At 52.3% G+C, this 24,485-nt stretch overlaps 1 protein-coding gene across 1 annotated transcript in view; it reads left to right on the forward strand.

Moving 5' to 3' along the window:
- Positions 1-24,485, forward strand: part of GRB10 (growth factor receptor bound protein 10) — a 196,307-nt gene that overhangs the window by 24,133 nt on the left and 147,689 nt on the right. The window contains 1 exon segment of the mRNA XM_032642729.1: positions 10,943-11,098. The gene's annotated coding sequence lies outside the window, so the exon portion shown is untranslated.

Below are 24,485 nucleotides of genomic sequence, written 5' to 3' on the forward strand. Positions count from 1 at the left end.
GATGGAAAGGTGCAGTGAGGGCCAGGAGGGTCTGCTCTGCCCGGTACCCCCGTTGGTCAAGGCTCCAGCCCCGCCGCAGGCTACACTGTGAACAGGTTGATGACTTGAGCTGATGACCAGGCCGGAACAGGGTGATCAGGCCCCATCGGGGTGAGCTCACTGGTAGGTAGGATCTGGGAGATGACTTTGATAGAACCGTGCACGAGCTGTTCCTGGGGGCCTGAGCCGTGCCTGCGGCGTGGCCGAGGGCTGTGGGATCAGCGGGAGGGGCTGCTCGTGGTGGCTGCCACGCCGTGACATCCACGGGACCGGTGGACGTGGACCCAGGAGACCGGAGGCCGGCTCACGTGCCAGACCAGAGCATTCTGCTTGCCGGGGAGCGGCCCGAGTGTCCCGAGTGAGGGGCCCCATGGGAGAGGAGAGCCTGTCGCCCGTGGGCGGTGCCTGGGGTAGCCTGGGCCAGGGTGTGGGGTTGGGGAGCAACAGATGAGCCTTCCTGTCCCTCCTGAGCAGCTGTGCTGGGGGGCGTGGGCAGGGTGTGTCCCCTGCCTAGTCTGGGGGGGCTGCTGTCGCACAACTGGGGCTTAGACAACACACACTCCCCTCCCACAGCGTTGGAGGATGGACGGCCTAGGTCAAGGCACCGGCAGACTCAGTGTCTGGCGAGGGCCTCTTTCTGGTTTGCGGACGCCGTCTTTTCCGTCTCCTCCCGTGGTGGACGTACAGTACACGCTGGCTCTCTGGTCTCTTCTTTGCTTCCTTCCGGTTTTACTGAGAGGTAATCGACATGCAGCACCCTAGACGCGGAAGGTGTAGAGCGTAATGGCCGACGGCCATCGTGAAATGACCACGCTATGTTTAGTGAACATCCAATTGTCTCATACAGAGACAAAGTAAAAGGGAAGAAAAAGTACTTTTCCCTTATCATGAGAACTCTTAGGGTTTACTCTGTCAACTTTGTACATAACATGAGCAATGCTGATTATGTTAACCGTGTTGTACGTTACATCTGGGCTCTTCCTCCAAGGGTCCTAATCCCATTATGGAGACCCCACCCTCATGACCTCATCTCACCCAGTGAACTCCCAAAGGCCCCACCTCCTAACACCATCACATTGGAGGTTCGGGGTTCAACATGTGGACTTGGGGGCACACAGCGATGCAACCAATAACAGCCTTTCGGGGGTCCCATTCCTGCCTGTACCATCCCTTCAGGATTCAGGTGTCCTTGTGGCTGGAGCATTGGGAGCTGGCTGGGCTGCTCTGCTTTCTGGCCACTGGGAGGGCTGACTGGCCAGCGGGAAGCTGCTGACAGGGCTGAGCAGACACGGAAGAGGACTCATCACACAGAGACAATGAGAAGTCATTAAGGATCCATGCTGTTAGATTTTATAAAAGTAATAGCAGTAGATGCAATTGTTAAACATGGTAGTTTCGAATATGCCTACAACTGGGTCAGTGTTCAGCCCCACCGGATCTGCCCACCACGCGTAATAGTGCATTTCAGAGCCGCTGGTCATCGTATTCCGAGCATTAATGCTTTGGGTAAATCCTAGGTGTCTGTGATCCTTCCTCAGATCTCGACTTCTGAGCTGAGGGACCAGCTTGTAATACCTTATCCTGGAAACCTAGAACCCACAGTCATGACTTAACTGCATGTACTGAACGATCCAGAGGAAGAAAAGCTGTTTCTCTTTGAAAATAGAAAGTCTCAAGCTGGGGGCTGGACTTTGGGGCACCCTGTGACTTGGCGAATGTTGATAACGGGCTGTCTGCAGAGTGGCGATAAAGCTTCCGAACCAGATTGACTCTGTTTGACTCTGTTTCCTGTCAACTTATTCAGTGAGGAGGGGAGAAATCCTAACCGGCTGTTGGCTGAGCCTTCTTCGTGTAAAACCATTGCTTACCTGAACAATAAATCCTGTGCTTTCTCCGCAAGCTATAGCGTTTTCACTTACTTTCCTGTTATCCTGTTTTTTCTTTAACCTCTTGAGGGAAGAAAGAAAGTGCAAAAGAAAGAAAAAGAAAAGAAAATAGAGGCAAATACTTCGCATTTCTAGAAACAGCATGTACAAAGGACCCGCGGAAGCACTTAATGGCCTCATTGTTGGAGGGAGAGGGCAGGAATCCTCTGGAATTCCTAGAATGGGCGGGAGAGGCTGCTGCCAGAGCAGAGGGAGGGAGACCCCTAGGAGAGCCGGGGTGCGGGGCAGGGAGCGAGGAGAAGCAGGCAGGACCACTGGTCTGAACCTTGACTACAGTTCTTCTGAGAAAGATAAATGTTAATTCTGCATAAGGAATTCGCATTCCTCATTGTGAAAACTCCAACCCAGAAGTGTGCAGAGTAGAGTTTCTCTCGCTCTCTGTTCATCCTGGTGGCCTCCCGCCGGTCAGAGTTGTTCTGGGTCTTTTTCTGTCAAATTCCTGGACAGGCCCATGCATGTTACTTTCCTCCTTTTGACATGAGCATTGCCTTAGCTCTTAGCCCTTTCCCTCATCCATCCGCTAGTCACCCTTTGTCAAGTGCCACCTCTGCCTTGTGAGGAGCACTTGTGGGAGTTGCATCGTTCAGTCCTCGAGTGAGCTTGGGACTGTTTCATTCTCATCACAGGGTTGAGAAGTTGAGGCCTTGGAGGAGGGAGGCTGCTCCCCGGGGCTGAGCCAGGCCCTCGCTTTGTGGGGTTCGCCTACCAGCCCAGAGAATCCCTGCCCTGGAAGACTGTCACCAGGCTCCCACTGGGATGTGTTTTCATGTGCTCAACAAAGCTTTGAACCCTTGGCCTTTGCTGAGAGCTGAGGATGTTACAGTGTCCAGGACAGATGTGGTCCCCGACTGCAGAGTGGCTCCTTGGTGGGGACACAGACACAGTGTCAGCAGCAGGAAAGCAGCCCCAGCACCCCTGGATGTGTTTGCAGGACCACTGGGGTCCCAGGGCCGGGACAGGGTGGAGAGGATGTGGGGAGGGTGTTACCAAACTGAACACAGGCCCGCTCGCCTGAGTGCAGCAAAACCCATCAACAGACAGTGGGTTGTGGTGAAGGAAAGGACAGCGTTTATATTGCAGGCGCCAAGTTAGGAGAATGGGCAGCTCGCACTCAAAAGACCCCAACTCCCGGATGGCTTTCAGGGAAGGGGTTTTCAAGGGCAACATTTGGGGTGAGGGTTGCAGCTTCTGATTCGTTGGTGGTGAGGTGACAGGAATCTTCAGCACCAGCCTTCTGGTTCCAGCCAGTCTGGGGTCTGTGCATTTGCTCAGCATGTAGTCACCATCCTCCACCTGGGGTGTGAGGGAGGGTCTTAGTTTCTGCAGAGCAACTCAAAGATATACGTCAGATTGTTACGTTTATCTCTTGAGAAGGAGCTAGGACTCTGTTTTATTGATAAACTATTGTCATTACTTTTCTTGCTGGACTGCTTTTCCTTTGTTTCTGTATCTCCTCCCTTCCCTAATTAGTAACTGCTTGAGTCTGCTCTTTGGAACTCTGGGAAGCCCTAGGAGACTAAAGCCTTTTTCTACAAACAAGGAACGGGGACATAGAGGGGCTTTTGTACCCGGGAGGTCCCCGAAGGGTCCTGCTCGGTTTCAGTTCCCCCTTTTCTTTGTTAACTCTTCAATCCTGAGGGGAACAGGTGCACAACAAGAAAAGGAATAACGTTTTGGATAGAGAGGTTAATCAAAAACTTGGCAGGGGAATTTGGTTTTATTGGGACTCAGTTTCAAGGGGAGGAGGAAGAAAGGTGGGGTCATCCCTGAGAGAGGACACAGAACCTGCAAGGGCCACAAGGAGGGAAGCGGCAGGACTTGGGGGAGGCCGGTGGGCAGAGTGGATCTTGGGTCAGCACTCCCTGGGAGCCTGAAGGGGACGCAGGGCCCCCGGGTCTGGGCTGGTGGCTGTTGGTGGGTGGTGGGGTGTGTCTGAAGCCCACTGCTGGCTTGAGAGTGGGTGAAGATGCAGCGGGTGTTGGGAGCCGGGTCCAGGTGAGATGGGAGTGGTGGCCTGGTGTAGGAAGGCAGTGGGTGGATTTCAGATGCTTCTGACAAAATTAAGTGGCCTGGTGGGCTGCACGGGTGGGAGGTGTGAGAGGCAGGAAGGCCAGAGGCACCCCGGGTTCTGTGTGCGTGCCTGGTGGGAGCCGATGCTGGGAGCTGCAGCGTGTGGTATTGAGCAGGTGTGTCTGGGTTGTTTCCAGCTCTCCCGTCGCACACGCGCGGGTGAGGATCAGTTATGAGAAGTGGGATTCCCACTCCTAAGACTGAAGTTTAGGGGATGTTGCCCAGTTGTCCCCCCAGAGCCTGTTCAGGGAACCCCACCTACGACTCAGGAGAGCCTCCCTGCTCCCAGGCCATCCCCAGCTCTCGGGGATCATCCCAGTTTTTAAATTTTTCAGCAATCAGATGCATCAACATTTGTGGCTATTATAATTTACGTTTCCATGGTTACTTGTGAAGCTGAGTGTGTTTCACGTGTGTATTTGGCGACTTGTTTGTTTCTGTCCTCTCCCTGCTCTTACGTTGGGCTGCTCATCCTGTGTTATTTTAATAAACGAGAGACTTACTGAGTGCCGGTTGCTGCCTGCATTGATGGTAGTTTCTCCTGAGGCTTTGTGCGCGTCTTTGGACTTTGCACAGAGGGTCTTCTGCTGTAAAGGAGCTGATTTCTCCTTCCTGGCCTCCCGGTGAAGAATCTGGCTTAAAAGCTCTTCCTCGGGCTTCCCTGGTGGCGCAGTGGTTGAGAGTCCACCTGCCGATGCAGGGGACGCGGGTTTGTGCCCCGGTCCGGGAAGATCCCACATGCCACGGAGCGGCTGGGCCCGTGAGCCATGGCCGCTGAGCCTGCGCATCCGGAGCCTGTGCTCCGCAACGGGAGAGGCCACAACAGTGAGAGGCCCGCGTACCGCCAAAAAAAAAAAAAAGCTCTTCCTCACCCAGATTTTGTAGCATTCTTCCAGATTTCGTCTTAGGCGGTTTTATCCTGCTTGCCATTGATCCATCAGGATTGGTGGCAGGTGAGGACTCGTTTGGGGCTTGTTGGGCATGAATGGTGCTAGATCTCAATCTTATGTCGTCATTCGCCTCATCCAGACTCCTTCCTGGGCTCTGGACCTGTGTCTGCTGCTGCCTGTGGGTCAGTGGGCGGGGCCTCCGGCCAACTGGGGTGTTCATTAGGTTGGGGGGGGGCGGTCCTGGTGTGCTGTTTCACTGGCGGGGGAGTGGGCTTCCCTCCCCAGAAAGTGGTGCATCTCTGACCTTTGTGTCCTCCTGCAGGTGTCTCTCAGGTTCCTCACTCAATCAACCTTTTGGCTTTCTTCCAAGGGTCTGGTGTGTATTTTTTCTTTTCTTTTTGTTTTAAAATTTTTATTTTATATTGGAGTCTAGTTGATTAACAATGTTGTGGTAGTTTCAGGTGTACAGCAAAGTGACTCAGTTATACGTATACATGTACCTATTCTTTTTCAAGTTGTTCTCCCATTTAGGTTGTTACACAGAGTATTGAGCAGAGTTCCCTGTGTTCCCCGGGCTTTGTTGGTTATCCATTTTAAATACAGCAGCGTGCACACGTCAGTCCTAAACTCCCAGTATATCCCCCCCATCCTTCCCCCACCCCGACCCCATAACCATGAGTTTCGTTCTCTGTTTCTGTTTTGTAAGTTCAATTTGTATCATTTTTTTAAGACTCTGCATGTAAGTGATACCATATGACATTTGTCTTTCTCTGTCTGACTTACTTCACTTAGTAGGTTAATCTCTGGGTCCATCCACATGGCTGCAAATGGCATTATTTCATTATTTTTTATGACTAATATTGCACTGTGTATATATGTATACTACATCTTCTTTATCCATTTCTCTGTTGATGGGCATTTAGGTTGCTTCCATGTCTTAGCTATTGTAAACAGCACTGCAGTGAGCATTGGGGTGCATGTATCCTTTCGGGACCGTGACTTTCTCCGGACGACACATATTTCTAAGTAGGTGACTTCTGTTGCGTCTGTGGATAACACTATTCTCCATTAGAAGTTCTCATCGTCCTGGAGCCTCATCCAGAAGAGCCGTGGATGTGTGGGCTCTGGGATCGCCACCTTATTAGATGCTTATGTGAGCGCTAACATTTTTTCAGCCAATTGTCCAACATTTTGTCTGTAAATAATGCCAGGCTTATTATCCTTTTCCAGTCAACGTTTACACCACATTTCTGTTCCTTATCTCACTGTATTGTCTAGAACCTCAAAAGAGTTGTGGCTAATACTGTAACCGTGGGCTTCCTGCCCTAATTTATTGGGGAGGGTGTTGGTGCCTCTTCCTCGTGTTGGCCACCTGCCCGCAGGAGGTGCCTGTTATCAGGTTAAAAGGGCTTCTTATTTTATGCTCATCACTGAAATCTCGGTTACCTGCAAGCAGGGTATCCCCTCCACAGCCTACCGCCCACCCCCTCCAGTTTATCCTCTGTGCTTTGAATTTCACGCTCTTCCTTTTGGCTGTTTTTTTCTCTAAAAGAAAAAAAAAAACCAACTGTGCTGCAAACAATGGAATTGAAAGACACAAAAATGAAGAGCAGCCTTACAAATAAATGCAAAAGGTGTCTATTCTCTTTTCTTATCACACAAATGATATTTTATCCACAAGATAAAGCAGGTGGGGTGGATTCAAACATCTGTGGATATAAATCTCGGCTCTTCCGTGTGACCTAGGTGGGTACTGCGTTGTCTCCTGGGCTTGGTTTCTCCATCTGTCAAATGGGGTCATAATTCCACCTCAAAGAATTGACAATATTTAGTGACTCTTAGTTAAGAGCCACTCATTTATGTGTGTCTCGTTATGTGTCCTGCATGTATTTACTCCTAATCTTTGGGAACCTCTGACATGGGAGGTCGTAGAGCATTTGGTGAGGTATCTGATGTGTATGAGGTGGTAGGTCAAGGGTCATGGCCATCTCTGCGGTCATCACGGTGTTAACCTTCATCTTGGGTGACTTCGTCAGAGGAGTCAGGGAACAGGGGGAGCCCAGGGATTCCAGTGCCACGGGTCCTGTGTGTGCCAGTAGTGGAAGCTTGGTGATTCGGACTCAGTCTCCGGTTAGGATAGCATGTGCTGCTTTAATGAAATTGTAACACTCATATTCATAAGCCCAGCCCTTTGTGATGGATGCTAGCACGGATTTCTATGCCAGCACTGCACTGTTTTAATTACTTGTGCTTTAGAGTGTCTTTCTCTGGGATGGGAGTAATTCTCCCTTAATGCTCTGTAATGGGCAGTCTTACCATTTATTTTATTTTGTCAGTTTTCATGACTTCAGATGGATACTGCCTTTCATTGACAAAATTAATTTTAATTTTTAAATTAATTACTTGGAAGAGAATCAAAATCTTTGTGATGCTTTTTATCTTCCCATTTAGGAACTTAGTATGTTTCCATTCACCCAGGCCTTTTCTCTCACGGAGGGGTGGTGATATTCTTTAGTTGATGTTGTAGGGCTGTTCGAATGACCAAACTAATGCATGCATGTATACATGTCAGCTATGGAGAGTGGGTATTTTCCGTCTGTCATCTGGTCAGTTGCCGTGTGTGTGTGTGTCTGTGTGTGTCCTGCCCCTCACTGCCCTGCGACTCTGGGCTAGTTTTGGGGAGAAGTGTCCTGCCTTTTCCAGGGAGGCAGTCCCTTCATCCAGCTGCATTTCCGTCCTGTGTGGCCTTGGACAGGCTTCCTCTGGATAGCCTATCTTTGGGCTTGCTTGGCGTCCCCTGGAAGCCCCATGGTGAGGACTCGTAGGCCCCTTGCTTCTGCTTGACCCTGGACTTGAGCACCGGGTGGGGTCTGGGCCCATTCATATGTTTTGGATAAGTATTGTCGGTTTTCGTGGTGGCGTCCAGTTGGGAAGCTCTTTCTGAGACCTGAGTGCTCCGTCCTGGGCCACGCTCTCCATCCTCTGGGGCCCCGAGGGTCTGCTGGTGGACAGGCTACTGCGGGAGATGCCTTCCTGGCTGGGGCCAGGGTGTCACTGCTGAGTTGTTGCCAGACCTTTGCTGTGTGTCTGTGGTTTGAAAGCATGATGTCGGCATTTGGGTGGGAACGTCCCTCTGTTTTAACTTCCTTGTGTTGCCAGCATCCTTCATCCTCAACGTTATGTCATCTCTGCCCGGGAAGCAGGTGTGGCATCGCTGGGATACAGGTCCCGTCTAGGTGCACCTGACAGCACTGAGCAACAGTGCAGATCCGCAGCTTTAACTGTGATCCTCCTTTAAGCTGACCACAGGGTCTGGCAACAACATTCTGAAACTTTATAATTACTTTAAAAACTTGGCCTTTTCTTCGATTCCCTTTCATTCATGTATTTCTCAGTTTGTCTTCATAAGCGCCTTCTTACTCTGTGAAAACAGAGTGGCCTATGAGATCAGTAAAATACTGAAATTAAGTTTTTTGATGAAAGGTATTCTGTCCCCTTTTGAGAGGCCCCAGACTTCATTCCAAACAGGCCGAATAGCCTCATCATGAAACTTGGGATTTGTTGAGTGTCTAAATAGTCACTGTTATGACTCTAAATATTTAGTGTGAGAAAGCTAGACAGAAGGAAAACTTTATATTAACTCAGGAATTTCTGGAAGATATCAGAGCCACTCAGCAGACATCAAGAGGTCCTTTGTTCCTGAAATATTTTCAAAGTAAGTTAAGATATTTTTTTGCCCAAGTTCCTATATTCTTTAAGATTTCAAGTTTATGTCATGTCTGCCTGTGAAACTGCGTGAGAAGTGCTGTTTTGCCAGATCAGCGATCAGCGCCCAGAGAGTTCCATCACTTCTGTGGGCGTGGGTGCAGCCGGTCAGGTCCCCGCAGGACGCCTTTGGGGCTGTGCTTGGCGGGGTGTGGGAGGTGGAGGTCCCAGCGGTGTGTGTGCCGGATGGGGCCATGGAAACAGCCCCTACAGGTTTGTTCCTGATGAGGTGCTATATCTTAGTAACTCTTTTCAGTTCATCAGGTTCAAGAAACATGTTGTCTTGTTTTTGTCTGCTGTAAAGTGCAACATCCACTTTCTTAAAAATAGACAAAAATGGTTGAAGTGGTGAGCAGCTTGGCAGGCGACTATATGTCATTTTTCTTTAATCGTGGATTAACTTACGTTGCCCATTATAAAAAGTAAATCTCCCAAACGTATGTTGTCAGTTGGAAGGCATAGGCCCTGAAAGATGCATTTGGGAGGTGGTCCTGGGGTATTTGGATGGGCCTACAGACAAAGGCTAGTCCTCTGGAGACGAGGGAGACCTCTCAGAATGAGACGGTTAGAGGTGATGACAGGCGTATATGATACACTGTCGTTATGTGACCTGGTAACCTTGCCGGACACACCAACTCGTTGTCGTTCAAAGACCCTCACGCCTCTGTGACCATGTGCCTTTTTTTTTTTTTTTTTTTTTTTTTTTTTTTTTTTGTAAAACTTGTGGTCAACTTAGCTACTCGAATTTAGAGATGTTCCACTCGACATAAACATTATAACACTTTCCAGACTGACAGATTCTTGGAGGACCTTTCCTTCAATGCCTTTGCTTGTACGCAGTCAAATAATCTTGTGTCAGGTGTCTCCCCTTTTGACCCTGAAAGGTCAGCATCACCTCTAAACATCAGCAGCCTTTACAGCTTGCAGGTAGCTGACGTGTTCAGCACCTGACAGTGGGAGCCTTGTGTGCCATGTCCTAGTCACAGTAACTAGCATTTGTCTCACATTTACCGTGTGTTGGATCCTAAGTCTTTACATGCATGCCCTCATCCTCATAAAAGCCCTGGAGGGAGATACTATCTTGGTGTGGATTTTGTAGCGGGGGACCCTGAGGCTTGGGGAGTTGGTGATCCACCCACAGGTCACCTGCTGAGACAGGGTGAGGTCAGGAGGCGGCTCGGGCTCTCTGGCTCCCACGCCTGATTCTTAGCCGGTGTGCCCAGCAGGACCTTCTGCAGTGGTTTTCTACTTTCTGGACCCGTGACGTCTTCCATGTCAGGTCGGAGGCAGGGCAGGTTTTGCTTCCACTTGTTGAATGATCAGGGTAAGTTAGTTTAACTTCCCTGAGTGATGTGTTCTCCACCCAAGGACACCATGTCACAAGCAGTGACCATCTCAGATAAACAGGCACAGCGGTGCTCAGGACTCCCGTCCACGGAGCATTTGCTCTGTGCCCATTTCCCTGCTAAGTCCTCGAGTGAGCGTGTTTCATTTGGACTTGGGGAGGCTCAGCGGTGTTCCAGGGCCGTGCGCTAAAATCCTCTGGGTGGTGGGCTGTCTCCCCTCTGCCCTGTGGCGGTGCCTAGGTGAGCAGACACTCCCCTGCAGCAGGGCGAGCTTTCATCTTGGTCCCCACTGTCTCCTTCACCCCTAGAACACTGCCTCGGCCCCCAGAAATAGCAGTTGGATCCTTGGATCGAAGGAAATAGACAGGATTCAAACTCCCTCCCTTGGAACATGCAGGGGCCACGTGCAGAGCCTTCCAGAACCGTGGGCCGGAACCTGGTCTGAGATGAGGATGGTCCCTGTGGGGTGGTGTGAGGGCTGCAGCCTGGGAGGACCTGGGAAGGACGTGGGCTGTGATCTGGGCCCCAAGCATGCCTGACAGGTAAACTTGGCCTTGCAAGTGGGTGGAGGCCTGCCCGTTCCTTACCCGCATGCCTTGGGTAAGGGGGGGTGGGAGGGGAAGCTCGAGGGCAGTGACCTGGGACCAGTGGCTTCGCGTGGCTCTTCTGGCATCTGTGGGCGTTTGTCCCTGCAGTCAGTTGACGGGGCATCTAAGAAACCTGCCTCTTGTGGACTTCTTTCAAAAAGAGTCTGTCTTTTAGACGGTCTTCTTGAAAAAAACAGCTTCTGGAGGCCTTCTTAAGAACTTGTATTCCTGGGCGCAGGGCATACAGTTCACATTTGTGCAACTTCAGCGCGTTCAGTGACGGCCTCTTTGCCTTTCAGCTTCGGAGTTGGGCACCATGCTGAGCCCAAGGAGGGGGCTGCGGGGAGCGACGACCCCGTGACCGTGACGGTGACCGGCTGCCGCTTCTCACTTGGGTCCTCTCGGTCCAGCCGGGCGGCCACCAGACACCCAGAGCCCCAGAAAACCCCCGACAGGTAAGGTCTGTTTGGTTTCTTTGCAGGGGACAGGTCTGTTCACTGTTGATCGAGGGGAGGTCGGTACATGCATCTTATTGCATCAGTAAATGCAGACAGGGGTATCTCACTAGGTGCTTCCTTTCAGGGTTTCTGCAGGGAGCCTCCACCTGCTCTGTGGCTTCCCCCCTTTCCCATCTTTGAGCTGAGGTGGGTGTGGGTGGGAGATCTCGAGAGGGTGGGTCCGGGCCCTGCAGACCCCCCTCTTTGCTGCCTGCCGTGCTGCTCACTCACTCCAGCCCCCTTGCTTTCCGTAAAGTGGGTGGTGGTCTGCTCCCAGGTTATTCTGAGATGAGCCCTCAAGAGTTGGCAGCTGGTAGTTTTAGAGCTGGGCCAGAACAGAGCCAGGGTAGAGGGCCATACTCAGACTGTTTTCCAGCCCTGTGTTTGGGGGTCTTCCTACTTTTAGCACTGCAACTGGGAGCACATACATCATGAAGGTCTAGGGCAGGTGCTGGCCCCTCCTGCCTCACTGCTTCCTGAGGTGGCTGCTCTGGGAATGGACCTTCTCCCTCATCCCAGCCGGCCGGGGGCTGGATTCTTCTGTTGCTATTCGTGGGTCTGAGATGGTAGTTAGAGAACTGAGGCTGGAATAGTCTTCCAGCAAAGGTGCCTGCGGGGGAGCCTTTGCTCCTACTGGAGAGTGTATCAGTCAGCTCGGCCGCCGTAACAAATACCACATTCTGGCTCACAATCCTGGAGGCCGGAAGTCCAAACTCCAGGTGTGGGCAGGGCTGGTTTCTTCTGAGTTCTCTATCCTGGGTGTGTGGATGGCCGTCTTCCCCCTGTGTGCTCACATGATGTGTTTCTGTGTCCTCTTCTTATAAGGACGCCAGTCATATATGGGATCAGGGCCCCTGTGAAGACCTCATTTTACCTTAATTCCGTCTTTAAAGATCCCGTCTTCAAGCACAGTCGCATTCTGAGGTCCCGGATGTTAGGGCTTTAACACGGTGCTGCTCAAATTTACCCCCTAACAGAGGGGAACCACAGACCACGTGGCTGACAGGGCTGGGGAATCGGGGCCCGCTGTGCTGGTGTGAAGGCTGCGGCTCTGTCCACGTCCATCTTGCCTCCCTCTCCCTTTCGCATCTCATTTCTCCACCTCTTCCTTTCTGTTGCCTACGTGCTGACCTATTACTCCCCTCGGGGTTTCCTTTACTGTCCACAGAGCAGAAAAGAAGGGTTGTTAATCCTTTGTGTTCACTGGGTTCGTTCAGCAGATGCTTCCTGAGGAGTCAGCCTTATCTTAGAGGCTGAATAACATTGTACATAACCTGTTCCAAGTTCAAAAAGTGCACGTGTGAACTTTCCGTGTTTCTCTCCAGATGGCGGTCAGGACAGTTGATTTTTTTCCTGGGGTGTGACATTCTTAGGCAGTGAGGCTTCTCGAACTTTCTCGAACTCTCATGGCCCTCATGGTGAACAGCTTGTGCCTTCAGACAGGCTGCTTTTTGTGAAACAGGGGGCTTTACCCTCTTCTCCCAGCAGAGGTGAACAGAGGTCACAGAAGCACTCAGTCTCCCAGGAGAATGAATTATAGTGAACACACGTGCTTCGTGGCTGATTACAGCGCCACCTCTTTGGTGTCCGAGGCCCGGAGCGCAGGTGCTGGCCACCGGGGGCTTTGTCTTGTCTCTGCGTGGACTGCATGGTGCGCAGGGAAGACCCCTGTGGCGTGGGGTCTGGGTGATGCTATCCTGCTGGCTCTCTGCTCCTTTGTGCTACTTTCCCTTCATCTGTGGCCCTGAGCCCTTCCGAGTGGCCCTGAGATGCCTGGAGGGTGGGGACTGTGTGTGTTTCTGGCGAGCCTTCACAGTGTCAGAGAGACACGTCTGAAAAAGGCAAGAAACACCCCTGAGCACCCTGAGACCCCGCTTCTTGGAGCACCTGACCAGCCTACACCTCCTGTCCTTCTTCTGGTCAGATGAGTCAGATGCAAAGACGTGAACCTGTGGGTTCTGACGGCCTGGCCAGGCACCTCTCGGCATGGACACGACATTGAAATGAAGCCTCGTTTCACAGTTAATCCTGTTTGGGGCTTGAAATCTAATTATCGACGCAGTTTAAGCAGTGGGGTCTGCTGGTGTGGAAGGCTTCGCGCGGGGCTTCTCTCGCTGACCTCCGAGGGTGGGAGCTGCGTCTGTGGCTGCCCCGGTCCCCAGAGGGATCAACAGGTGTAGTGACTAAAGGGTGGCCCCAAAGACTGCCCTGGGGTGGGGAGTGGATTTCCAAAACTTTTTCAGCCCCAGAACCCTTCCTTGATCTGGACTCTCTCCCTGCATGAGTGTGCCCCTGTTTCTTCCCTGTGTCACCATGACACCTCTTGTGATGGGGCTTCCCCAGGGATGAGAAAGTCTTCAACTTTTTAAAGCCAGTTTGTATTATTCTGTGGCTGCACACTGCACCCTTAGACCTGGCCAGACAGAGTTGGGGGGCAGGGTGGGCTCCACACTCAGGCCATTGCCATTGGCCATCTGAAATGTGCATCTCCTCCAAGGCAGTGCCAGCCTCTAGGGGGCAGGGTGGAGCCCCTTTGCACCCTTGATGAGCCCCTGCAGTAAAGGGAACACATTGGACCGAAGTTAGACTCTGCTTACCTGAGCACATTAAATAATGTGTTTGATTGAAACCATTAGTAGATTTGTTCTCACTTCCCTGACTTTGTTTTACTCATTCTGTAAGTTCCTTGTTAGCACCCATGTGGTTGGTACCAGGTCTGACTAGGCGCTGGGGCCACCTTGGTCTGCAGACACAGAACACACCTTAGTAGCAAGGCTCCATTAAGAACTCATGTTCTGGGGGCTTCCCTGGTGGTGCAGTGGTTAAGAATCCGCCTGCCAATACCGGGGACACAGTTTCTTCCCCTGGTCTGGGAAGATCCCACATGCCACGGAGCAACTAAGCCTGCGTGCCACAACTACTGAAGCCTGCGAGCCACAGCTACTGAAGCCCGCGCGCCTAGAGCCCGTGCTCCGCAACAAGAGAAGCCACCGCAGTGAGAAGCCCGCACACCGCAATGAAGCGTAGCCCCTGCTCGCCGCAACTGGCGAAAGCCGCGTGCAGCAACGCAGACCCAACGCAGCCAAAAATAAAATAAATAAAAATAAATAAATTTGTTAAAACAAAACAAAACTCATGTTCTGTTGGATCTGTGAGTTGGGTGGAACCTGGTCCCCTGGAGTGTCAGAAAGATGCTGCATCACAAAATAGGAGGGTCCAAGAGGGACCATTTGGAGGCTAATTAGAGAAGTGGTTACTGTCACCACAGGCTTGTTACACAGTGTCCGGCCAGGGCGCCCAGCGCCTGGACGTAGGTGAGCCCACCATGGGAATCACGGATCCGGGGGCGGTGAAATGGGAAGGGGGATCAGATGGCAGCAGGGTTCACAGCACGTCAAGAGGCGCTTGATTTGGGGTCATGGGGTCCGATTTCCGTTTTCCCACTCCTTGTCCCAAAGAGGCTTCTGAGTGTTTCCCTCAGGGCTGCAGCCCCCCTGGGACCCCGGCTTCGCCGTCCTCTGGCCCCATGTTTTGGTTGCTTGTTCTGTTCTCACTGGAGAACTTCTAGGGTTTGACTTGGGTCAGAGCATTGCATCTCCAAGCTTGGCATCCCTGCAGCGGCCCCGCCAAGGGCCCAGCCTCTGGTGAGCGCCCTCCCGTCATGGCCAGCAGAGGTGGTCCTGCCCCCAGCAGTGTGGACAACAGGAGGGCGCCACTCTCAGTGGCCCCATTGCCCTTGAGATGCAGTCAAGAGGAGGGCTATGTTGTTGTTGCAGTTATTTTTTTTTGTTTTTATTTTTTTTTTGCGGTACGCGGGCCTCTCACTGTTGTAGCCTCTCCCGTTGTGGAGCACAGGCCCCAACCGCGCAGGCTCAGCGGCCATGGCTCACGGGCCCCAGCCGCTCCGCAGCACGTGGGATCTTCCCGGACCGGGGCACGAACCCGCGTCCCCTGCATCGGCAGGCGGATTCTCAACCACGGCGCTACCGGGGAAGCCCTGTTGCAGTTATTTTGACTGATTTAGCAAGGCAGGGTTTGGCCAAGGGTAGAAACCAGTTCTCTGCCCAGTCGCATTGATCAGTCATTCCTTCCCATTTACAGCATCGTTTAAGCCAAAGCATTCTCAGAATCTAACTAAATATGGAATGGCCTCTGCCGACCTCTTTTCAAGGGCAGAAAATCACAGTGTACCGCACCGCTGTCGGTCCTTGCGTCAGCTCACCATGAACAGATCTTTTAAGAGACTCTCGAGCACTTTGGCGTCGTGCTTGCTTTCCTTCCTTTCTCGGCATCCTCTTGTATTTTGGCTTCTGAATCAACACGCTCCCCTGACACTTCTATTTCTGCTTCTCTGTTTCCCCTCCCTCATCTCCCCCTGTTCACTGTGTGTCTGCTATCTACACCGTACTGAGGGCACCCTCGCGTTCTTTGGAGCACACATACTGTTTTATTTCTGTCTCATTTTGGGTGTTTAACCCCTCTTGCCCTGAGCTGGTGATGTTGCCTGTGCCTCTCCGCATCGCTGGGTTGAACCAGAGAGCAAGGCTCATGAGGCGTCGCCGTGACCCTGCTCAGCCAGTGCGACCTCACACGTGGCAGGATCCCAATAAATGTCTGATTTGCTCTGTTGGGTCCAGATATGTTGGGATCTTATCTTAGCACATTATTCTCTGATGGAAAGAATCTAAAAGTCACTAAGATTGAAGGAAGAGAAATAATCAGTTTCTCCCTGCTTTGGAGTCACGGGGAGATGTAGCTCTTCAGCTTGCTTTTTTTTCGAGAGTGTTTGTGATTCTTGTGGAAGCATGTTTATGACAGCTGCTCTGAGGTCCTCCCAGGGCTGCGTCTCTCGACTGTCTTTTCTCATGAGTTGCAGTTATCCTTGTTCTTGGTACGACAGGTGGGTTTCACTTGTGTCCTGGGCATCCTGGGTTTGCACTGGGTGACTGGATCCTGTGTAACCTTCTTGGTGGGGAGCTTCCCTGTTGATGTGCAGACACGGGCCTTGCAGGGTGGATGTCTGCTGCCTCAGGGCCCTAGATGCCCCCTGGTGACCACACCCCTCACCACTCATGGGTGTGAGTCCAGCTCCTTAGCCCCACTGACGCCTTCCCAGAGCACTGCGCCCCTGGGCCCCCGAGAGCAGGTGCAGGTGCTCAGCCTTCTCACTGTGGGGTGGAACGCAGTTCCCACCGGACCCTGATGACCCGGAAGATGGGGGAGGGGGAAGAAATGCCAGTTGGCCCCTCCTCTCACCTCCCGTTCCCCTCCTGACGCGGGCAGGGCTGGAGGCAAAGCTGGCACTGCCCCTGCAGGGGAGTGGGTGTCTGCTTCCTCCAGGTGGGAGGTAGAAGATCAACCCCTGCCCGGCCGGCTGGCATTAGGCAGAGGATCTGAGTATGGCCGCCTGCTTCCTCCAAGCCGGGGCGGGGAGGGAGGGCAGTTGGCTCCCTGCCTGCTTCCTGCTGAAACGGGGGTGGGTGGAGCAGTTCTCCTCTGGCCTGTGGTTGCAGTAGTGTGGGTGTCATTGAAAAGGTTCTGGTCTGGGGCTTCCCTGGTGGCGCAGTGGTTGAGAGTCCCCCTGCCGATGCAGGGGACGCGGGTTCGTGCCCGGTCTGGGAAGATCCCACATGCCGCGGAGCGGCTGGGCCCGCTTAGCCTGCGCGTCCGGAGCCTGTGCTCTGCAACGGGAGAGGCCACAGCAGTGAGAGGGCCCGTGGTACCGCAAAAAAAAAAGAAAAGAAAAGGTTCTGGTTCTGTTGGGCATCCTTTTCTAGGTTCTTTAGTGGTGGGAACAGGCTTTCTTGGAGCTTTTCTTTTTTAAAAATATACATATAAATATAGTCTTTTTTCATATTCTTTTCCATTATGGTTTTTTAAAAATAAATTTATTTATTTATTCGTTTATTTTCGGCTGCGTTGGGTCTTCGTTGCTGCGCACAGGCTTTCTCTAGTTGCGGCGAGTGGGGGCTGCTCTTCGTTGCGGTGCGGGGGCTTCTCATTGCCGTGGCTTCTCTTGTTGTGGAGCACGGCTCTAGGCGCGCAGGCTCAGTAGTTGTGACTCACGGGGCTCTAGAGCGCAGGCTCCGTAGTTGTGGCGCACGGCTTACTTGCTCCGCGGCCTGTGGGCTCTTCCCGGACCAGGGCTCGAACCCGTGTCTCCTGCATTGGCAGGTGGATTCTTAACCACTGTGCCACCAGGGAAGCCCTCCATTATGGCTTGTTCCAGGATATTGAATAGAGTTCCCTGTACTATACCGTAGGACCTTGTTGTTTATGCATCCTATATGTAATAGTTTGCATCTGCTAATCCCAAACTTCCAATCCTTCCTTCCCCCACCCCCTCTCCCTCTCGGCAACCACAAGTCTGTTCTCTATGTCTGTGGGGTCTGTTTCTGTTTCATGGGTAAGTTCATTTGTATCATATTTTCGATTCCACATATAAGCGATATCTTATGATATTTGTGTTTTTCTGACGTACTTCACTTAGTATGACAATCTCTAGGTCCATCCATGTTGCTGCAAATGGCATTATTTTCATTCTGTTTTATGGCCTGAGTAATATTCCATTGTATGTATGTGCCACATCTTCTTTATCCATTCACCTGTTGAGGGACATTTAGGTTGTTTCCATGTCTTGGCTATTGTAAATAGTGCTGCTGTGAACATCGGGGTGGATGTATCTTTTTGAATTAGAGTTTTGTCTTGGCGCTGTTGTTGTCTGAGCCTGTGAGTGGTTCCTGGCTGGAGACTCCTGCCACGTGCTGTCCTGGGGGTGATAAAGAAGCCCAGGCCCTTACCGCTGGGCTCTTCCTCGTGTCCTGAGGCCCCCCAGGCTGCCGTTCTCTCCGCCCCTTGCAGACTTCCTCTGCTGGTAGAAGTGCTGTGTCCATCCTTTCTGGGACTGGATCTCCCGACTTTGGCTTTCAGGGTTTCCTCATCAGTATCTCTTATCCCCACACAGTAGTTGAGTTCAGGAGGAGGGTCAGAGATGAATCTTTGGCTCCTTGGGAGGTTCAGCCGAAAGATGAAGCTGAATGTCAAGAATTCTGCCAATACCCGTTGGAAGCCCAGTGTTTGTAAAGTGGGCGGTTTTTAATCTTGAGGACTCAGACTGGAAGGATTACGACTCAACCGTCATGTAACGGCTGGTAAACTAACCAGGCTCCCATTTGTTTTTCGAGTTGCAAGTTCATCTCTGCCATCGCTCCCCGACTCAAAACCAGAAGCTGTTTCTTGCCATTGTTTCCGTTCGTTAGAGTTGGGAGAAGATCTGACGGCCACTCAGGAAATCTTGGCGCCCTTATTTTGGTGACGACCAGTATATCTACAAGGCGAGAGCTTCTCAAGACAACTCAACTTGTCCTCTAAGATATTAAGTATTGATAAATTGCTATGAATGCTGGCTCTTGGACTATTTAAGTGTAAGGTAACAGGCATTATTTCTTGAAGCTTCGTGCCTTTAAGCAGTGACAATCAATGTAGAAGTTAAATTTGGACAAAGTGCACTACAGGCACAAAGCAGTCGGTGTGTTATTTGAGATAGGTAATAGGGATCTAAACCCAGTGTTCTCAGCTCAGGTCCAGTCTCTCTAGGACGCCCCTGATGTCACAGGACGTGGTGGAGTCATGCCTGGCCTGGTCCTCGCACTGTCCACAGATAGGGGGAGCTGCGGGCAGTAGATAGCCATGCAGAGCATGTGCTCTATGGAGAGAGGAGGTGCAGAGACCAGATGACGGTGACACGAAGGACGGCGACAGTAATAAAGTACACCGTGCACATGTGTGTCAGGGGCTCTTGCTGGTGGTTCTGTAGATTAACTCGTGGCATCTTCACAACAGCCTTTGAAGTGGGTATAAACTCTACCCATTTTATAGAGGAGGACACCGAGGCACCAATAAACTAGATACAGCCCATCCCCCACTCTTCACTGATCTCATGTTGCTAAAATTTATTTGTAACCCAAAACTGATACAATAGATGAGTTGGCATTTTCTAGAGTGTTACATAAAGGCGGCTGATCTATTTTGTCTGGCCTCTCCGACTCCGCATCGTTATTTTGAGATGCGTCTGTGTTGTAGCAAGAACTTGTTCCTTTTTACTGCTGGGTAGTCCTTTGTGTGACTCCGTCACAGTGGCTTTATCCATCCACCTATCAGTAGACGTCTGCACTGTTTCCAGGTTTTCTGCAGTTTCGACGCAGCTGCATTCTTCACTGCGCGGGTCTTTCTTTCTAGGCTCGTAGGAATGCCCTGCCCTCCTTCCATCCTCCTGTCTGGACCTCATCTCCTTCTGCCGAAGTCTGGGGTGTCCGGTTTGGGGCATGGCTGTGGGTCTGCCGGCTAGGTCATCTGCGTTCTGGTCTGGGAGAGAGCAGGGGTAGGACTGGTCAGGAAGACAATGTCCAAGGCCAGCTGAGGCAGTGACGAGGCACCAAGACAGAGAGGTCCCCCACCTTACAGCTCTAGACGTGTGTGGACCTCCACCTCTAATTCTTGCCGAGTCTGACTGTAGTGTTAGGGGTCAAAGTGCTGTGGATGCCCTGAATCCACCCTTATTTTGTCGACTTTACTCATGTTTCAGATGGTTAGAGATGATTCCTGGGAGCATAGAGAACTTATTTTAGCTTTCTTCTCAGACAGCCCAGACTGCGGTCTGGGAGGCCCCGTCCCCATCTCAGCAGCAAGTTATCATGGGACGGGACGCAGAGGTCCGTGCAGGCAGAATCTGCGGCCTGGAGAGATCCGTCATCTCGGGTGTCTGCTGTCTTTGTCCTCCTAGGAAAGCGACCAGCAACGTTAGACTGGGGACTCGTGGGTCTCTGTGGTATAAAAACTTAGCCCAGGGCTTCCTTGGTGGCGCAGTGGTTGAGAGCCTGCCTGCCGATGCAGGGGACACGGGTTCGTGCCCCGGTCCGGGAAGATCCCACATGCCGCGGAGCGGCTGGGCCCGTGAGCCATGGCCACTGAGCCTGCGCGTCCGGAGCCTGCGCTCTGCGACGGGAGAGGCCACAACAGTGAGAGGCCCGCGTACCACAAAAAAAAAAAAAAAAAAACAAAACAACAAAAAACTTAGCCCTTCTGGCCTTGACAGTGGGCTTGACTTGGCTCTACATGTTGAGGAGTAGGACAGACCCTAAGCCTGAGAACTACCTGTGTATTTCTGCCTGCGGTTGGTTATTTGGAATTAAGGCTAGCGTACCCTAGCCCTGCTCGATGTCTCAAGCTGTTTGTAACCTTGGAAGCTTCTGCTGAACAGGGCTGCCCGGCAGTGGAGGCTTGAAGGAGAATGGCAGTGGGAACCTTACGTGTGCACCTGCTCAGGTAGAAACGAGGAGAGATGCAGTAAGGAATCCTCCTGTTTTTGATCTTTGGTCCTTATCCAGTGATGGTAGTGCATTCAGCTTTCCAAATAGTTTGACATATGAATGGTCAGAGCCACATTTCCCAAGATGTTGTTCATGGTCACCTTTGAAGTTTGCAGTGGGCTTTCTGCTGTGGTACCTCCTGGGGGAGCTTGGCTCTCTGGGTAGCAGAGGGGGCTCCCTTCTAGGGAGCTTCCTCATGGAGAGCTGCCACCGGGCTCCCGGGTAGTCTGCAGGCCAGACAGTCCAGCTGTTTTCCAGAAACAGATTTTCCTTTTTTTCTTCCTGCGAGTGGGGGCAGCTGGGTGGCAATATTAGTCACAAGTCCCGGGACCCACAGGCCTTTAGAGTCCATTCTTAGTTGAAAGGAGGATTGGTTTATTTCAAGTTAGAGTCTCAATTACAGGAAGATGGAGGAATGTAATAACATGCAATGAGGTTTATGATAAGTACAAACTGATAAAAGAGCTCCATTTAAAGGCATTTCATGCTTTCAGAAGTAACAGCACTGTGGTCCGAAGACGGGATGGAGCAGGGGAAGAGGGAACATTCCAAAGGTGCTGTTTTCTTTGCACCGTTGAGGGTTATTTGGACGAATTACTCCCTAGACACGCGAGTTGGTGTGTGAGGCCCAGAGGGTATACGATGGATTCGGGTGACTTCACCACGAGAGAATTACTTTCTTAGCTATTGCAGTTCTTAGAACCAGTGGAGGAAAATATTGCCTTGAAAATGACAGATCCTGCGAATTACGCAAACTCCAGAAGAAAAACTCCTTGTGCCTATTTTTAGTGACTCTGATGATGTGGGTGTGGCATGGCCAGAGTAGATACAAATCTTTTTCTGTTTTGAAACAAAACAATTTAAAATTCCATTTCGTAATTATACAATAAAGGATTTTGTAATCCAAAGCCAAATTTCATACAAAATAGATTAATATGTTTGTAAATATCTAGAACTTTGGAGTTTGAAGAATTTTTAGCTTCATCTAGATTTGTGGAGTGTGAACCCATTCAACCTATTTTGAGGGAGAAAACAAGAGGTTTTTCAAATATGTATTTTAATTTAGCACAACTTCCTAAAGCAGAGGTTTGTGATTTTGCAGGATGTTTTGAAAGAAATGCCACAGTAGCTTTTCCCCTTTTGCCTTGTCCATGAAAGCAGAACTGTTTGACCTCAGAGCCTGTGGCTGGAATGGATGCCGTTGTGTTTTCCCTGGACCGGCCTCAGCCGTCGGTGCTCTATCCGCTGCCTGTGTCTACATCTCCCCAGTTGCTTCCGCTTTCCCAAGCTCAACCCGCACACCCACCAGGCAGCCTTCCCTGCACACCGCAGTCCTTATTCGTGTCCATCGCGACCTCGTGGGATGATGTACAGGTCGGTGTGTACTGTCCAGTGTCGCACCGCTGCCCGGGGCGTGCAGGGCTCAGGTGCCGGGAAGCGTGTGATGTCAGGTGTGTCCCCATCTCCCTGTGAGACCACGCCTGTGCCCGGGTGTCAGTTCCTGCCGAGTGAGTCTGGGGCAGGGGTCTGGGCAGGCTTCCTGGACCCCTCGGGTGTCCCCTCCTGGTTGTGCACCCCCCCCGTCCCCCAGACTCTGTGCTACTCTAGGCAGCCTCACCTGCCACCCACCCACCTGCCTACCTGGGACTTCATTAATTACCCAGCTCCCCGGGACCTCCAAGGATGGTGAGGGCGATGTGTTTGTTATTAATGGGGGTCTGCTTCTGCCCTGCCCCCCTCCCCCCTGCCCCCCAGGTAGCAGGTTATTCACATCTGCCCACAGAGGCCAGAGGACCTCTCCCGGGTCCTGTTTTCTGTAAGTTGGGTACATATATTTAGCTCATCTCTTGCAGATTAAACCCTTCGGATAAATTTTCCTCTTAACGTTTGGGGCTAGTTTGTATCTAAACTGGGAAGACTTTACCTGGGGTAAATATAGGCTGCATTTTAAAATAGCTGGAAATGGTTAAGGAAGCAGTGAGTGATCCGGTCTTTCACGTGGATTTGAAGCGCAGGGCAGCGGTGGTGACAACCCCGCCCCGTGTCAGCAGTCAGTCACTCGGGGTGGCACCACGGTGAGCGGGGCCGGAATCTCCTCCGGGTCACGGGCGTTGGACACGAGTCTGCACTGGCCTTAACTCTGCCCAGCTGTCTTTGCTCTTCACAGGGCAGCATGCCTGCTGCCCATGTCCCTTTACTGTGAAAAGACCTCACAGTGGAATCTGGGTTTTATGTGAAGCCAAGTGGTTTTCTTTTCCTTCTGTACTTCTCTGAGGCTTTGATCCAGCAGAGCTGTTGTCTTGAGTAGAAGTGGGATGGCATACTTTTCAGACCTGGCCTGACCTCCTCTGTGGTCCTCGGGTCAGAGCTTCTTCCCTTCCTCCGTGTCTTCCCCTCGTTCCCTCCCACGTCATCCCAGCAGAGGCTGGTGGGGATGCAGAGCCTAATTTGAGGACATTACTCTAACTCAGAGAGGGATGCGGGTCCCCGGAAGCGTGCCGAGAAACCCGGCAGCAGGATGGCGTGTTTGGACCCGACGCAGTCGGGGGAAGCGGTTGGAGTCTGGATCCGTTGCAGGGGTTTGTGGAAGAAGGTGGAACCAGGGTGGCATCCCAGTCTGGCCGAGCAAGCACACGGAAGCTTGTTTCTGCTGGGATGCAGAAGTGGTGACTGCAGGAGGGCTGGGACTTTGACTTTGGACACTTGGGTTTGAGAGGCCGGGGCACAGCTGAGTGGTGGGGGGGGCAGGGCAGTTGTGTGTGTGGCTGTAGAATTCAGGGCGAGTTGGCAGTGAAGGCCTGGCGAGAGCGCCCGTGGCTTCCCATGGATTTACAGTGATGAAGATGGGTGAGCCCAGGGAGGGAGGGAGGGAGGAGGTCTGAGCCGTGGGTGCTGGGACCCCCGCTATTTAGAGGACTTGGAGTTGGGAAGTCACCCGCTGCGGAGACTGGGGGCGGGGGGCCGGTGGGGGCGGAGGGCAGCAGTGGACGTGGCCTCCTGGGGTCCCAGGAGGCAGGGGGTGCGGTGATGTGGGTGGGACCGGGGGCTGACCTGTTTCCCTAGCCCGGGCAGAGCCCGTTCAGGAGCAGAGGCCTGGCAAGTGGATTTGGGGAGAGCAAGGAGGAGAACTGGCTTGCAGGATAGAAAGGATAGCCCTGGGGGTTAGGGATTTCCCCACAGAGTAGAAACTTCCAAGCAGCATCCTGTTCGTGGCCACCACCCTGTGTACATCAACTCCCTCGGGTACCCCGAAGGCGTGTGCGCACGTATGTGGGGTCCATGTACTTACACGCACACGTACTGACCTGCGCACATGTCCCTAGAGCCAGGCATTTAGGTTGTTTCCAGCCGTATTGGAATAAAAAAGCGCCTGTGTTCCCAGTTAAGGTCGTTGGATTAAGAACACTCCAACACAGCTCGAGGGCAGGTACCCGGAGAGCTCCGGGCTGTGGGGAGTTTTCAGCCGGATCCACCACCTTTCACTCTGACCACACCTCACGGGTCACCTGGACAGTTCTTTAGGTAAAGTACCTGTGCCCAGGTCTGGCTGCAGGCAAGTTCGAGGGACTGGGGTGTGGGGCTTGGAGCGGGATTTGGAAAGGTCTCCTGGGATTCTAGTGTGAGACCAGAGTTAAGAATCAGGGTCCTGCGGGATGATCCCGGGGTACTGAGAATGGCCAGCGGGGCAGAGGAGGGAGGGGCTAGACTCTGTAGAGGTCTGTAGAGTGGAGGAGGGGGAGGGGGGCACTTAATGACCCATCAACCAGGGTGGGACCCTGCAGGAGGGGCAGGTGTACTGGGGCGTCACTCAGCTGTTGGCGAGTTGGGACCCGTATGGGGACGGTTCTGGGCCGTGGGAGCTGCGGTAGGTGCTCCCTAGAGGGCAGGGCAGGGAGAGGACACTTAAGCTACGTCCCTGCGGAGCTAGAAGCTGGGAGTGGTTGGCTGGGTGCAGTGACATCACTCGGAAAACGCGA

This window comes from Phocoena sinus, chromosome 9 (genome assembly GCF_008692025.1).
Source record: "Phocoena sinus isolate mPhoSin1 chromosome 9, mPhoSin1.pri, whole genome shotgun sequence".
In the NCBI taxonomy this organism is placed as follows: domain Eukaryota; kingdom Metazoa; phylum Chordata; class Mammalia; order Artiodactyla; family Phocoenidae; genus Phocoena; species Phocoena sinus.